The sequence below is a fragment of the Arachis stenosperma genome, chromosome 9, assembly GCF_014773155.1.
Source record: "Arachis stenosperma cultivar V10309 chromosome 9, arast.V10309.gnm1.PFL2, whole genome shotgun sequence".
NCBI classification, from domain to species: domain Eukaryota; kingdom Viridiplantae; phylum Streptophyta; class Magnoliopsida; order Fabales; family Fabaceae; genus Arachis; species Arachis stenosperma.
This window is the reverse complement of record NC_080385.1, coordinates 29,469,856-29,482,350: the sequence shown is the minus strand read 5'-3', so window position 1 is coordinate 29,482,350 and position 12,495 is coordinate 29,469,856. Positions and strand designations below refer to the sequence as shown.

The 12,495-nt window shown below is 38.6% G+C and overlaps 1 non-coding gene across 1 annotated transcript; it reads right to left on the bottom strand.

Moving 5' to 3' along the window:
* Window positions 1–12,187: 12,187 nt before the first annotated feature.
* LOC130952830 (small nucleolar RNA R71) lies at window positions 12,188–12,291 on the bottom strand. Its single transcript, XR_009075006.1, has one exon. It is a non-coding gene; the product is annotated as a small nucleolar RNA R71 (small nucleolar RNA).
* Between the last annotated feature and the right edge of the window lie 204 nt (window positions 12,292–12,495).

Genomic DNA, 12,495 nt, shown 5'->3' with positions numbered 1-12,495 from the left:
GGCATATCGGACAGCGTACAAGACTCCCATTGGCATGTTCCCTTATCAGTTGGTCTATGGAAAGGCCTGTCACTTGCCAGTTGAGCTGGAACATAAAGCTTACTGGGCAATCAGGTATCTGAATCTTGATTCCGAAGCTGTAGGAATTAAGCGAATGCTTCAGTTAAATGAGCTTGATAAATTCAGATATTCAGCTTATGAGAATGCCAGGCTCTATAAGGAGAGAACCAAGTTATTGCATAACAAGAAGATTGCCATCAGAGTCTTTGAACCAGGACATAGAGTGCTTCTGTATAATTCAAGGATCAAATTCTTTCCAGGAAAGCTGAAATCCCGGTGGTCAGGACCGTTTGTGGTTACCAGAGCTTCACCATATGGTCATATGGAATTACAGGAAGAGAATTCTGACAGGAAAGTTACAGTGAATGGCCAGAGGTTGAAGCACTATCTTGGAGGCGAGATTGATCGCCAGAGGTCCGCTCATCTGCTGAATTAGCAGAACTGACCATCAAGCTAGTGACGTTAAAGAAGCGCTTGTTAGGAGGCAACCCGATACTTTCGTATCCTTAGTTATTTTTATAGTAGTAGTTTTCTTATTTATCTGAATCTTATTGAGTTTTATCTGATCATGCAGCTATTTTAGAAGCAGGAACTGAAGATTTTAAAAAAAGATGAAGAAGAAACTTACCCGAGAGATGAGCTGGAGTGGCGCTGGAACTATGCCTTACGCACAAACAAGATCACGCATACGCGCACCTCACGTATTCACGTCGTTTACACCTTTAGCCATCCACGCGTGCGCGTCCCAGACGCGTACGCGTGACCTTGAAAATCGGCGTAAATGGGTATTGTGGTAGAAAGTTGCGCGGGAGGGGAGCAGGAAGTGTGCTTTGCACGCAAATTGGCTTACGCGTACGCGGCTATGACGTGTGCACATCATTTGCACTTTTGACACTCCACGCGTATGCGTCAAGCACGTGCACGCATGGATGAGTAAAATCGGCGTAAAAGGTGAATGGCCAGAAAGTTATGCTGGTGTGGGGCTGGAACTATGCTGGGCGCACAAGCCCCACCACGCGGACGCGTCCCTGACGCGTTCGCGTAGTTTTCCCATCCTGGCCTTCCACGCATACGCGTCACTTGAAGTTCGCGCGATCCACACATACGCATGCCTCACGCATACGCGTCACATGCGACGCCCAATTGAACCACCTCAGCGCCTGATTTCAAATCATCCACCTCCCATATCCTAATTCTCTCTTGTTCTTTTATCTTTTTTCTTCTTCTTTCATCATATTAATTGCTTTTATGTCTCTCTCTGTTTGCAATCTTCTTTGCTTGAGGACAAGCAAACTTTTAAGTATGGCGTTGACGCTTCGCTTATGGCTTTTCTGTCTAGCACCAAAGGGAGAAGAATGTTCTTCATGAAGAAATGACATGACCACTAGCATAACTGAGGTGGTTGAGTTCCTTTCATTCTATTTCTCTTCCGTTCTTATTGTGTTGTCTTCTGTTTTCTATTGCTTTGATTGCTTGCATGATCTTTAGTACTTTTAGTTAAAAAAAATTTGTCTCATGTATTGCTCACTAAAGCTTGAATTCAAAAAAGAAGTGATGTATTGCATGAGAAATTGAGTTATATTTAAGAGTAGTCTTATTTACTTAAATGTGGTGGTATTATTTGTGATTTTGAATGCATGACATGAACAGTGCATATTTGAATTTGAATCAAAGGATGTTGATGTATAAGGAACAGGAATTTAGATAATTATTATGACTTCTCTAAAACAAACAAAAATTTAATCCTTGAAGCAAAAGAAACAGCAAAAGAAAAAGAAACTATAAAAGCAAGGTCCAAGGCTCTGAGCATCAATGACTAGGGAGGTCAGACATGATTAAAAGCTCAAAGAGTTGTTTCCCTAGTCATATGCTTGTGGTGTTTTTTGTGTCAAATAATCCTTGAGACAGAACACTTAGAGTTGAGACCAAGTGCGTTTAACAGAGTATGCCAAAGGCTTTGAGCACCACTGTCTGGGGGTAACTAAAAGAAAAATCAGAACTTAAAGAAAATTCCCCAGTTAAGTGCTTGTAGTGTTTCTGTGCCAAGTAACCTTCGAGACAAAACATTTAAAGTCACGGCTAGGCTTAAGGTGCAAAGCACCAAAGAAAAATAAAATAAAGAAAATCATGCTGTGTTTAAGGATTAAACTGAAGTATAAAGATCAGAGAATTCATAATATGATCCGGATTCTAATTCCGAATGACACTGACATTTCTCTGATTCAAAGGAGAATGAGATGCCAAAACTGTTCAAAATTACAATGAATAAACCCCATTTTAAGAATAGCCTTGAGCTTAATCGAACTCTCATTCTCATGCAAATTCACATCCTTAGCCTATATTAGTTTGGTTGCTTGAGCACAAACAATAATTCAAGTTTGGTGTTGTGATGCGTGAGCATCTTTCTCATCTTTTCCTAGTGAATTTGCATTTAAATTGTTAAGTTTAATCAAGAATTAATTGTCTTTTAGCCACTATGGATGCTACTTTGAGTCTTGTGCAATTCTGTTTATTTTAGGTAGCATTCAGCTGGATTTGATGGAGTTTCTGCAGCACAAGAATTAAAGGAGATGACAGCGAGGAGCGATGCATGCACGTACCTGACGCGTACGCGTGACACGCGAAGAAAACCACCGACACGTACGCGTGACTGACGCGTACGCGTGACATGCGCGACGTGCATAGAAAGCAGAAAACGTTTGGGGCGATTTTTGGGCCCAATTTTGGCACTCAAGTAAGGTGTGGATTATTTAATTGATTCTGATTCAAATTTGAATTTGAAAATAGGAAAAGATATTATCTTAATTTTAGAAAGTAGATTTTAAATTTATTAGTATTAGATATAAAAGGAATTAAATTCCATTCATACTAGCAGATTGGAACTCAGTACATTTTACCTGAATCCTTATTTTCTCTCTGAACCATGAGCAACTAATCCTCCATTGTTAAGGTTAGGAGCTCTGTCTATTTGTATGGATTGATTTTATTGCTTTTTCTATTTTAATTCATGTATGGATTTACAATTTAAGAATTATTTTCGCTCTTTATCTTATGAAATTTGGGTGGAACGGAAGTATGACCCTTTTTTTATTTGAGTTCTTGTATAACTTGGAAAAGCTCTTTACTTGAACAACAGCTTGAAAACACATTCTCCAAAATTTTAATTATCTGGACTTAACGGGATACGTGACATATAATCCTTTTATTTTTGGGTAATTAGAGTTTTTGTGGCATATAAATTGGAATTTGAACATCACCCTCTAATTGGAATTAATTGACCAAGAAATTGGCAGTTGATGAATTTTAGGGGAGACTAGAAAGGTTTAAGGAATTAGGGTCTAGTCACATATAGTTTTCCATAAATTAAATTCTACATGATTAAAATAGTTAGTAAGAAAAGTTAATCCGAAAAAATAGATAACTCTGAAACGTTAACTGCCCTCTCCATATTTTATTCCCAACCCATTTACTTTACTATTTTTAATTCTGTATGATTGTTTAATGCTCTTTGAACATCCAAACACTCTTTCCTGCGTGCCTAACTAAGTAAATCATTTAACCATTGTTGCTTAGTCCATCAATCCTCGTGGGATCGACCCTCACTCACCTGAGGTATTACTTGGTACGACCCGGTGCACTTGTCGGTTAGTTTGTGGATTGTAATTTCTGTACCACCCAGCACATGATTGCATTAATGAAACACGTACTTCACGATTTCTGAGGCCTCTTGGCCCATTTTGGAAGGCTGAAATGCTATTTTGGAGTGCTATATTAAGAAGAATTCAACACTTATCAAGGGGGGACACATTGGAGCTCACATACATAGTTTTTCCATAGTATTAGGAGTAGTATTAGTGTAGAGTAGAGAGCTCTCCTAGGGTTTATGTAGTTTTCTTGTACCATTTTATATCAAGCTTTGATCTCTGAATTTACTGCTTCAATTGTAAGTACTCTCAATTTCCTCTTTAATTAAAGCACTTTTATTTTCATTTCCTTTAGTTCAAGTTACTTTGTTTATATTGCAATTTTGTGTTTCTTGAAGTTTTGATCAATGGATTTTATGTTTCATGCTTCCTTTATTTTTGATTGCTTGTTTACATTTGGTTTTGTTGATAGTTGGTTATAGTTTTTTAATTTTTCTTGCAATTTTCCATACTTTACTTTGGTGCACATAAGGTGTTTGTGAAAATGCCAACTTTAGATTTTGAGTAGATTTTCATGCCTTGTCTTGTGGTTTGATTTCCTAGGATACTAGAGTCATAATGTTCTACATTTAGTGATAATTCTGGGGTAGTTAGTTGACTCTTGTTTCCATTTACGCTAGCCTTTTATCAACTAGTTTGGTAAGTTGGTTAGGACTTATGGATTAAGGTCAATTATGCTTGCTTGACTTACTCCTCGATGGTTGGGGTTAACTAGGCGAGATTGACTCATGATAATTATCATAGTTGTGGTTATGGCGATGATAGGATTCCTTAGATTCTCAATTCCTAAGTCGAGGCTCTTTTATGCATTTACGCATTTTCACTAGTTTTGATCTTGTTTGCTTTTACTTGCATTAATTACAAATTTTGAGCATTCCTTAGCTTCTTTTAATCCTTTGTTCTTTGATTTTGCTAAAACCTCTTTTTCCTCACAACCGAAAGCATATAACACTTCAATTGCATTCCTAGGGAGGACGACCCGAGGTTGAAGTACTCTCGATCTCAGTTATTTGATTTCAATTTAAACATTTGATTTGGGAATTAATTATTGGTCTAGACTATACTTTCAACGACGGAATTCTATTTTGTGAAAATCTAGATCGACGATAAATTCCTTAGCATCAGGAATCAGAAGGACCGGTGGTTGCATGAAGTTATTACTTGAATGCGGTAAAAGTGAATTGTAGTGGGGCAGAGTGCCAAGCATTTATCGTTTTGGCTGCAAATTTGTTAGGGAAAGAGGAAGGCTTAAATCGAATACCGATTGTGCAAGAGTTTCCCGAAGCTTTTTCTGGGATATACCCAAGTTTCCACCACAGAGAGAGATTGAATTTGCAATAAATTTAGTGCCGGGAGTCGGGACGGTGTCGATTGCACCATATCGGATGGAACCTTTGGAATTAGTAGAGTTAAAGAAGCAATTAGAAGAGTTGATAGAGAAGAGCTTCATTCGACCAAGTGTTTCTCCGTGGGGAGCGCCTGTGTTGCTAGTGAAAAAAAGGATGGAGGCATGAGGTTATGTGTTGATTACAGACAGTTGAATATTGTAATAGTGAAGAACAAATACCCTTTACCATGAATTGATGATCTGATGGACCAGTTACAAGGAGCTAGCGTGTTTTCAAAGATCGGCCTAAGGTCAAGTTACCATCAGATTAGAGTTAAAGAAGCTGACATTCCTAAGACGATGTTCTGAACTCGATATGGTCACCATGAATATGCGGTGATGTCTTTTGGGTTAACGAATGCCCCTGCTGTGTTCATGGATTTCATGAATCGGGTGTTTCGACCCTTTTTGGATAAATTTGTGGTAGTATTTATAGATGACATACTTGTGTATTCAAAAATCGAAGAGGATCATGAAGATCATTTGAGAGTTGTGTTGAAAATCTTGAAGGAGAGGAAATTATATGTGAAGCTTTCAAAATGTGAATTTTGGAAAAGAGAAGTAAAGTTCTTAGGTCACGTGGTAAGTAAGGATGGAATTACAGTGGATCCATCTAAGATTGAGGTAGTGACTGAGTGGAAGAAGCCGACGACTGGTGCAAAAAGTTGTGATCATCAATGGCGCCATCAACATGGTACGCTCAATTGAAATCTCAACTCTTTATCACAACTTCGCACAACTAACCAGCAAGTGCACTGGGTCATCCAAGTAAAAAACCTTACGCGAGTAAGGGTCGATCCCACGGAGATTGTTGGTATGAAGCAAGCTATGGTTACCTTGTAAATCTTAGTCAGGCAGATTCAAATGGTCATGAATGATTTATGAATAAAACATAAAACAAGGATAGAGATACTTATGTAATTCATTGGTGAGAATTTCAGATAAGCGTATGGAGATGCTTTGTCCCTTCCGTCTCTCTGCTTTCCTACTGTCTTCATCCAATCCTTCTTACTCCTTTCCATGGCAAGCTGTATGTTGGGCATCACCGTTGTCAGTGGCTACAATCCCGTCCTCTCAGTGAAAATGTTCAACGCACCCTGTCACGGCACGGCTAATCATCTGTCGGTTCTCAATCAGGTTGGAATAGAATCCATTGATTCTTTTGCGTCTGTCACTAACGCCCAGCCTTCAGGAGTTTGAAGCTCGTCACAGTCATTCAATCATTGAATCCTACTCAGAATACCACAGACAAGGTTTAGACCTTCCGGATTCTCTTGAATGTCGCCATCAATTTTAGTTTATACCACGAAGATTCTGGTTAAGGAATCCAAGAGATAAACATTCAAGCCTTGTTTGCTTGTAGAACGGGAGTGGTTGTCAGGCACGCATTCATAAGTGAGAATGATGATGAGCGTCACATAATCATCACATTCATCATGTTCTTGGGTACGAATGAATATCTTAGAATAAGAACAAGCTGAATTGAATAGAAGAACAATAGTAATTGTATTAATACTCGAGGTACAGCAGAGCTCCACACCTTAATCTATGGTTTGTAGAAACTCCACCGTTGAGAATACATAAGAACAAAAGTGATCATTGGCTTCGGCCCTAGAGAGGGAACCAGAAGAACCAAGATGATCTAAGAACTAGACATCCAAAGATGATCCTAAGATCGAAAAATGATCAAAAGATTTTTTTAAAATACAATAGCAAAAGGTCCTATTTGTAGAGAACTAGTAGCCTAGGGTTTACAAAGATGAGTAAATGACATAAAAATCCACTTCCGAGCCCACTTGGTGTGTGCTTGGGCTGAGCATTGAAGCTTTCTTGTGTAGAGACTTTTCTTGGAGTTAAACACCAGCTTTTATGCCAGTTTGGGCGTTTAACTCCCATTCTTGTGCCAGTTCCGGCGTTTAACGCCGGGCATTCTTGAGCTGATTTGGAACGCCAGTTTGGGCCATCAAATCTCGGGCAAAGTATGGACTATTATACATTGCTGGAAAGCCCAGGATGTCTACTTTCCAACGCCGTTAAGAGCGCGCCAATTGGGCTTCTGTAGCTCCAGAAAATCCACTTCGAGTGCACGGAGGTCAGAATCCAACAGCATCTGCAGTCCTTTTCAGCCTCTGAATCAGATTTTTGCTCAGGTCCCTCAATTTCAGCCAGAAAATACCTGAAATCACAAAAAAACACACAAACTCATAGTAAAGTCCAGAAAAGTGAATTTTAACTAAAAAACTAATAAAAATAGACTAAAAACTAACTAAAACATACTAAAAACATACTAAAAACAATGCCAAAAAGTGTATAAATTATCCGCTCATCACAACACCAAACTTAAATTGTTGCTTGTCCCCAAGCAACTGAAAATCAAATAAGATAAAAAGAAGAGAATATGCAATGAATTCCAAAAACATCTATGAAGATCAGTATTAATTAGATGAGCGGGGCTTTTAGCTTTTTGCCTCTGAATAGTTTTGGCATCTCACTTTATCCTTTGAAATTCAGAATGATTGGCTTCTATAGGAACTCAGAATCCAGATAGTGTTATTGATTCTCCTAGTTAAGTATGATGATTCTTGAACACAGCTACTTTATGAGTCTTGGCCGTGGCCCAAAGCACTCTGTCTTCTAGTATTACCACCGGATACATACATGCCACAGACACATAATTGGGTGAACCTTTTCAGATTGTGACTTAGCTTTGCTAGAGTCCCCAATTAGAGGTGTCCAGGGTTCTTAAGCACACTCTTTTTGCCTTGGATCACAACTTTATTTTTTTTTCTTTTTCTGTTTTTTTTTTCATTTTCTCTCTTTTCTCTTTTTTTTTGTATTCACTGCTTTTTCTTGCTTTAAGAATCATTTTTATGATTTTTCAGATCCTCAGTAACATGTCTCCTTTTTCATCATTCTTTTAAGGGCCAACATTCATGAACAACAAATTCAAAAGATATATGCACTGTGCAAGTGATGAGCGGATAATTTGTATACTTTTTGGCATTGTTTTTAGTATGTTTTTGATATCTTTTAGTTAGATTTTAGTATATTTTTATTAGTTTTTATTTAAAATTCACTTTTCTGGACTTTACTATGAGTTTGTGTGTTTTTCTGTGATTTCAGGTATTTTCTGGCTGAAATTGAGGGACTTGAGCAAAAATCTGATTCAGAGACCAAAAAGGACTGCAGATGCTGTTGGATTCTGACCTCCCTGCACTCGAAGTGGATTTTCTGGAGCTACAGAAGCCCAATTGGCGCTCTCTCAACGGCGTTGGAAAGTAGACATCCAGGGCTTTCCAGCAATATATAATAGTCCATACTTTATCCAAGATTTGATGGCCCAAACCCGCGAAGCAATCCGGCCTCAGAAATTCCAGCGTTAAACGCCGGAACAGGAATAAAAGTTGGAGTTAAACGCCCAAACTGGCATGGGAGCTGGCGTTTAACTCCAGAAAGGGTCTCTACACGAATTTCCTTGATTGCTCAGCCCAAGCACACACCAAGTGGGCCCGGAAGTGGATTTTTATTTCATTTACTCATCTATGTAATAGTTTTCTATAAGTAGGACCTTCTACTATTGTATGACAGGGAGTCGGAGAGACGACATCTAAGTAGCTATCTTTGTTTTATGCTATCTTAGACCTTTGGGAGGCTGGCCATTCGGCCATGCCTAACCTTTGTTCTTATGTATTTTCAACGGTGGAGTTTCTACACACCATAGATTAAGGGTGTGGAGCTCTGCTGTACCTCGAGTATTAATGCAATTACTATTGTTCTTCCATTCAACTCCGCTTGTTCTTTATCTAAGATATCACTTGTTCTTCAACCTATGAACAAGATGACTGACAACCATTCTTGTTCTACAAGCATTCAAGGCTTTAGTGAATATCTCTTGGATTTCTGATTGCATGATGCATGGTTGATCGCCTGACAACCGAGTGCTCGTCTGACAAACGAGCCAGCCATTCCATGAGATCAGAGTCTTCGTGGTATAGGCAAGAACTGATGGCGGCATTCAAGAGAATCCGGAAGGTCTAACCTTGTCTGTGGTGTTCTGAGTAGGATTCAATGACTGAATGACTGTGACGTGCTTCAAACCTGTAACCTACTGGGCGTTAGTGACAGACGCAAAAGAGTGATTCTATTCCGGTAGGGGAGGGAACCAAACCGGTGATTGGCGGCACTGTGACAGAGTGCTCTGCATTAGCTTTCACTGCGCGGATGGGAGGTAGCTGCTGACAACAGTGAGACCCTACACAAGTTTGCCATGGAAAGGAGTAAGAAGGATTGGATGAAGACTGTAGGAAAGCAGAGAGACGGAAGGGAAGGCATCTTCATACACTTGTCTGAAGCTCATACACCAATGATATACATAAGTATCTCTATCTTTACCTTTTCTGTTATTTTCGTTTATCATCATCATATACATTTGAGTCTGCCTGACTAAGATTTACAAGATGACCATAGCTTGCTTCAATACTAACAATCTCCGTGGGATCGACCCTTACTCACGTAAGGTTTTATTACTTGGACGACCCAGTACACTTGCTGGTTAGTTGTGCGAAGTTGTGTAATGCCATGGTATTAGGCGCACCAAGTTCTTGGAGCCATTACCGGGGATTATTTGAGTTGTGAAAAAGTATTGTTCACAATTTCGCGCACCAAGTTTTTGGCGCCGTTGCCGGGGAATTAAATGTCCTAACTACAGTTTCGCATTTGTTCCCTGCAATAACAGTGCCATATTTTGATCCGGCAACAGCACCAAGTTTTGGCGCCGTTGCCGGGGATTGTTCATGTTTGAGCAAGCTTGTGGTAACATCAGATGCCAAGATCCGGCAACAACATCAAGTTCTTGGTGTTATTGCCCGGGATTGTTTAGGCTGGACAACTAACGGTTCATCTTGTTGCTTAGATTAGGTATTTTTTTTTTCGAAATTCTTGAAGGTGAATTCTAGAGTTTCATGATGATTTGTTGAAATCTGGCTGGCTGAGAAGCCATGTCTAATCTGATTGGACCGAGGTTTCAACTTATCACCACAAGAGCTTGTTGATTTCGTATCAATCTTGCTCTTGGAGCAGTGATTTGCTAAGATTTGGCTGACCTTTGGTCATGTCTAGTGTTTTGGACCGAAGCTTTCCTTGGAAGCTTGGCTGGCTGTGAAGCCATGTCTAATTCCTGGACCGGAGTCTTAGACTAGCATTGCACTGATTCCTGGAATTCTCATTAAGAATTTTGATGCCTTTTTCCACTTAATTTTCGAAAAACACAAAAAATTTATAAAACCATAAAAAGACCAAAAAGATTTATGTTTCTTGTTTGAGTCTAGAGTCTCATCTTAAGTTTAGTGTCAAATGCATGTTTTTGTTATAATTTTCGAATTCATGCATATATTTCTTGTTTTGATCTTTGAATTCTATTGACTTGAAGTATTTGTGTGTCTCATATGCATTCTCATATTGTTAGTGTCAGTAGTGCACAAACTGCTAAGTTTGGTGTCTTGCATGCATTGTTATTTGATTCTTGTTGCATTTTGATTAATAGAAAAATCCAAAAATATTTTTAATTTGAGTCTTTTCAAGTCAATGATACAAGGAATTGAAGATTCAGAACCAACTGCAGAGGAATTATACAGAAAAAGCTGAGCATTCAAAAATGCCCAGTGAAGAAGGCAGACTGGCGTTTAAACGCCAGCCAGGGCACCTGGTTGGGCGTTTAACGCCCAAAAGGGGTGCATTTTGGGCGTTAAACGCCAGAATGTATACCATTCTGGGCGTTTAACGCCAGGATGGTGCCAGGGGGAAGATTTTGTTTTCAAAATCAATTTTTCTTAGTTTTTCAAATCAAATCTTTTTCAAATCAAATCTTTTCAATCAAATGTTTTCAAATTCAATTTCTTTCCTTTTAAAAAGATACTTACCAACAATTAATGATTTGATTGAACATCACAAGATTGTTGCCTTTTCTGTTGAGAGAGGTTTAAATGTTTCAATCATATCTTTTCTTGTTAGGCAAGTCATCAATTTTCAAAATCATATCTTTTCAAATTGTTTTCAAATCATATCTTTTAAAAATGTTTTCAAATCATATCTTCTCAATCACATCTTTTTTAAACCCATAACTTTTCAATTAAATCTTTTTAACCACATCTTTTTCAAAATAGTTCTCAATCAAATCTTTTTAATTTCTAATTTCAAAATCTTTTTCAAAAATCACTTTATCTCTTTTCCACTTTGATTTTTCGAAAATCAATTAACATTTTTCAAAATGTTTTCAAATTTTTTTAATTGAATTTTCGAAAATTCTCTTCCCTCCTTCCCACATCCTTCTATTTATGGAGTACTACTCCTTCTAAATGCACAATTCGAATTTTATCTATTAAAATTCGAATTCTCCTTCTCCTTCTTCTTACTATTTCTCTTTTCCTCTGACATTTCAAGGAATCTCTATACTGTGACATAGAGGATTCCACATTCTCTTCTTCTTTTTCTATTTCTTATGAGCAGAAGCAGAGACAAAGGCATTCTTGTTGAAGCTGATCCTGAACCTGAAAGGACCTTGAAGAGAAAGCTAAGAGAAGCCAAAGCACAACTCTCTTTAGAGGGCTTGACCGAATTCTTCAAGGGAGAAGACATGGCAGCCGAAAACAACAACAATGCCAACAATGCAAGGAAGGTGCTTGGTGACTTTACTGCACCTACTCCTGATTTCTATGGGAGAAGCATCTCAATCCCTGCCATTGGAGCAAACAACTTTGAGCTTAAGCCTCAATTAGTTTCTCTAATGCAACAGAATTGCAAGTTTCATGGACTTCCAATGGAAGATCCTCATCAGTTTTTAGCTGAGTTCTTGCAAATCTGTGACACAGTCAAGACTAATGGGGTTAACCCTGAGGTCTATAGACTGATGCTATTCCCTTTTGCTGTGAGAGACAGAGCTAGAATATGGTTGGACTCTCAACCTAAAGAAAGCCTGGACTCTTGGGAAAAGCTAGTCAATGCCTTCTTGGCAAAGTTCTTTCCTCCACAAAGATGGAGTAAGCTTAGAGTGGAAGTCCAAACCTTCAGACAGAAGGATGGAGAATCCCTCTATGAAGCTTGGGAAAGATACAAACAATTAATCAGAAGATGTCCATCTGACATGCTTTCTGAATGGAGCATCATAGGTATTTTCTATGATGGTCTCTCTGAACTATCCAAGATGTCTTTGGATAGCTCTGCAGGAGGATCTCTTCATTTGAAGAAGACGCCTGCAGAAGCTCAAGAACTGATTGAAATGGTTGCAAATAACCAATTCATGTACACTTCTGAGAGGAATCCTGTGAACAATGGGACTGGTCAGAAGAA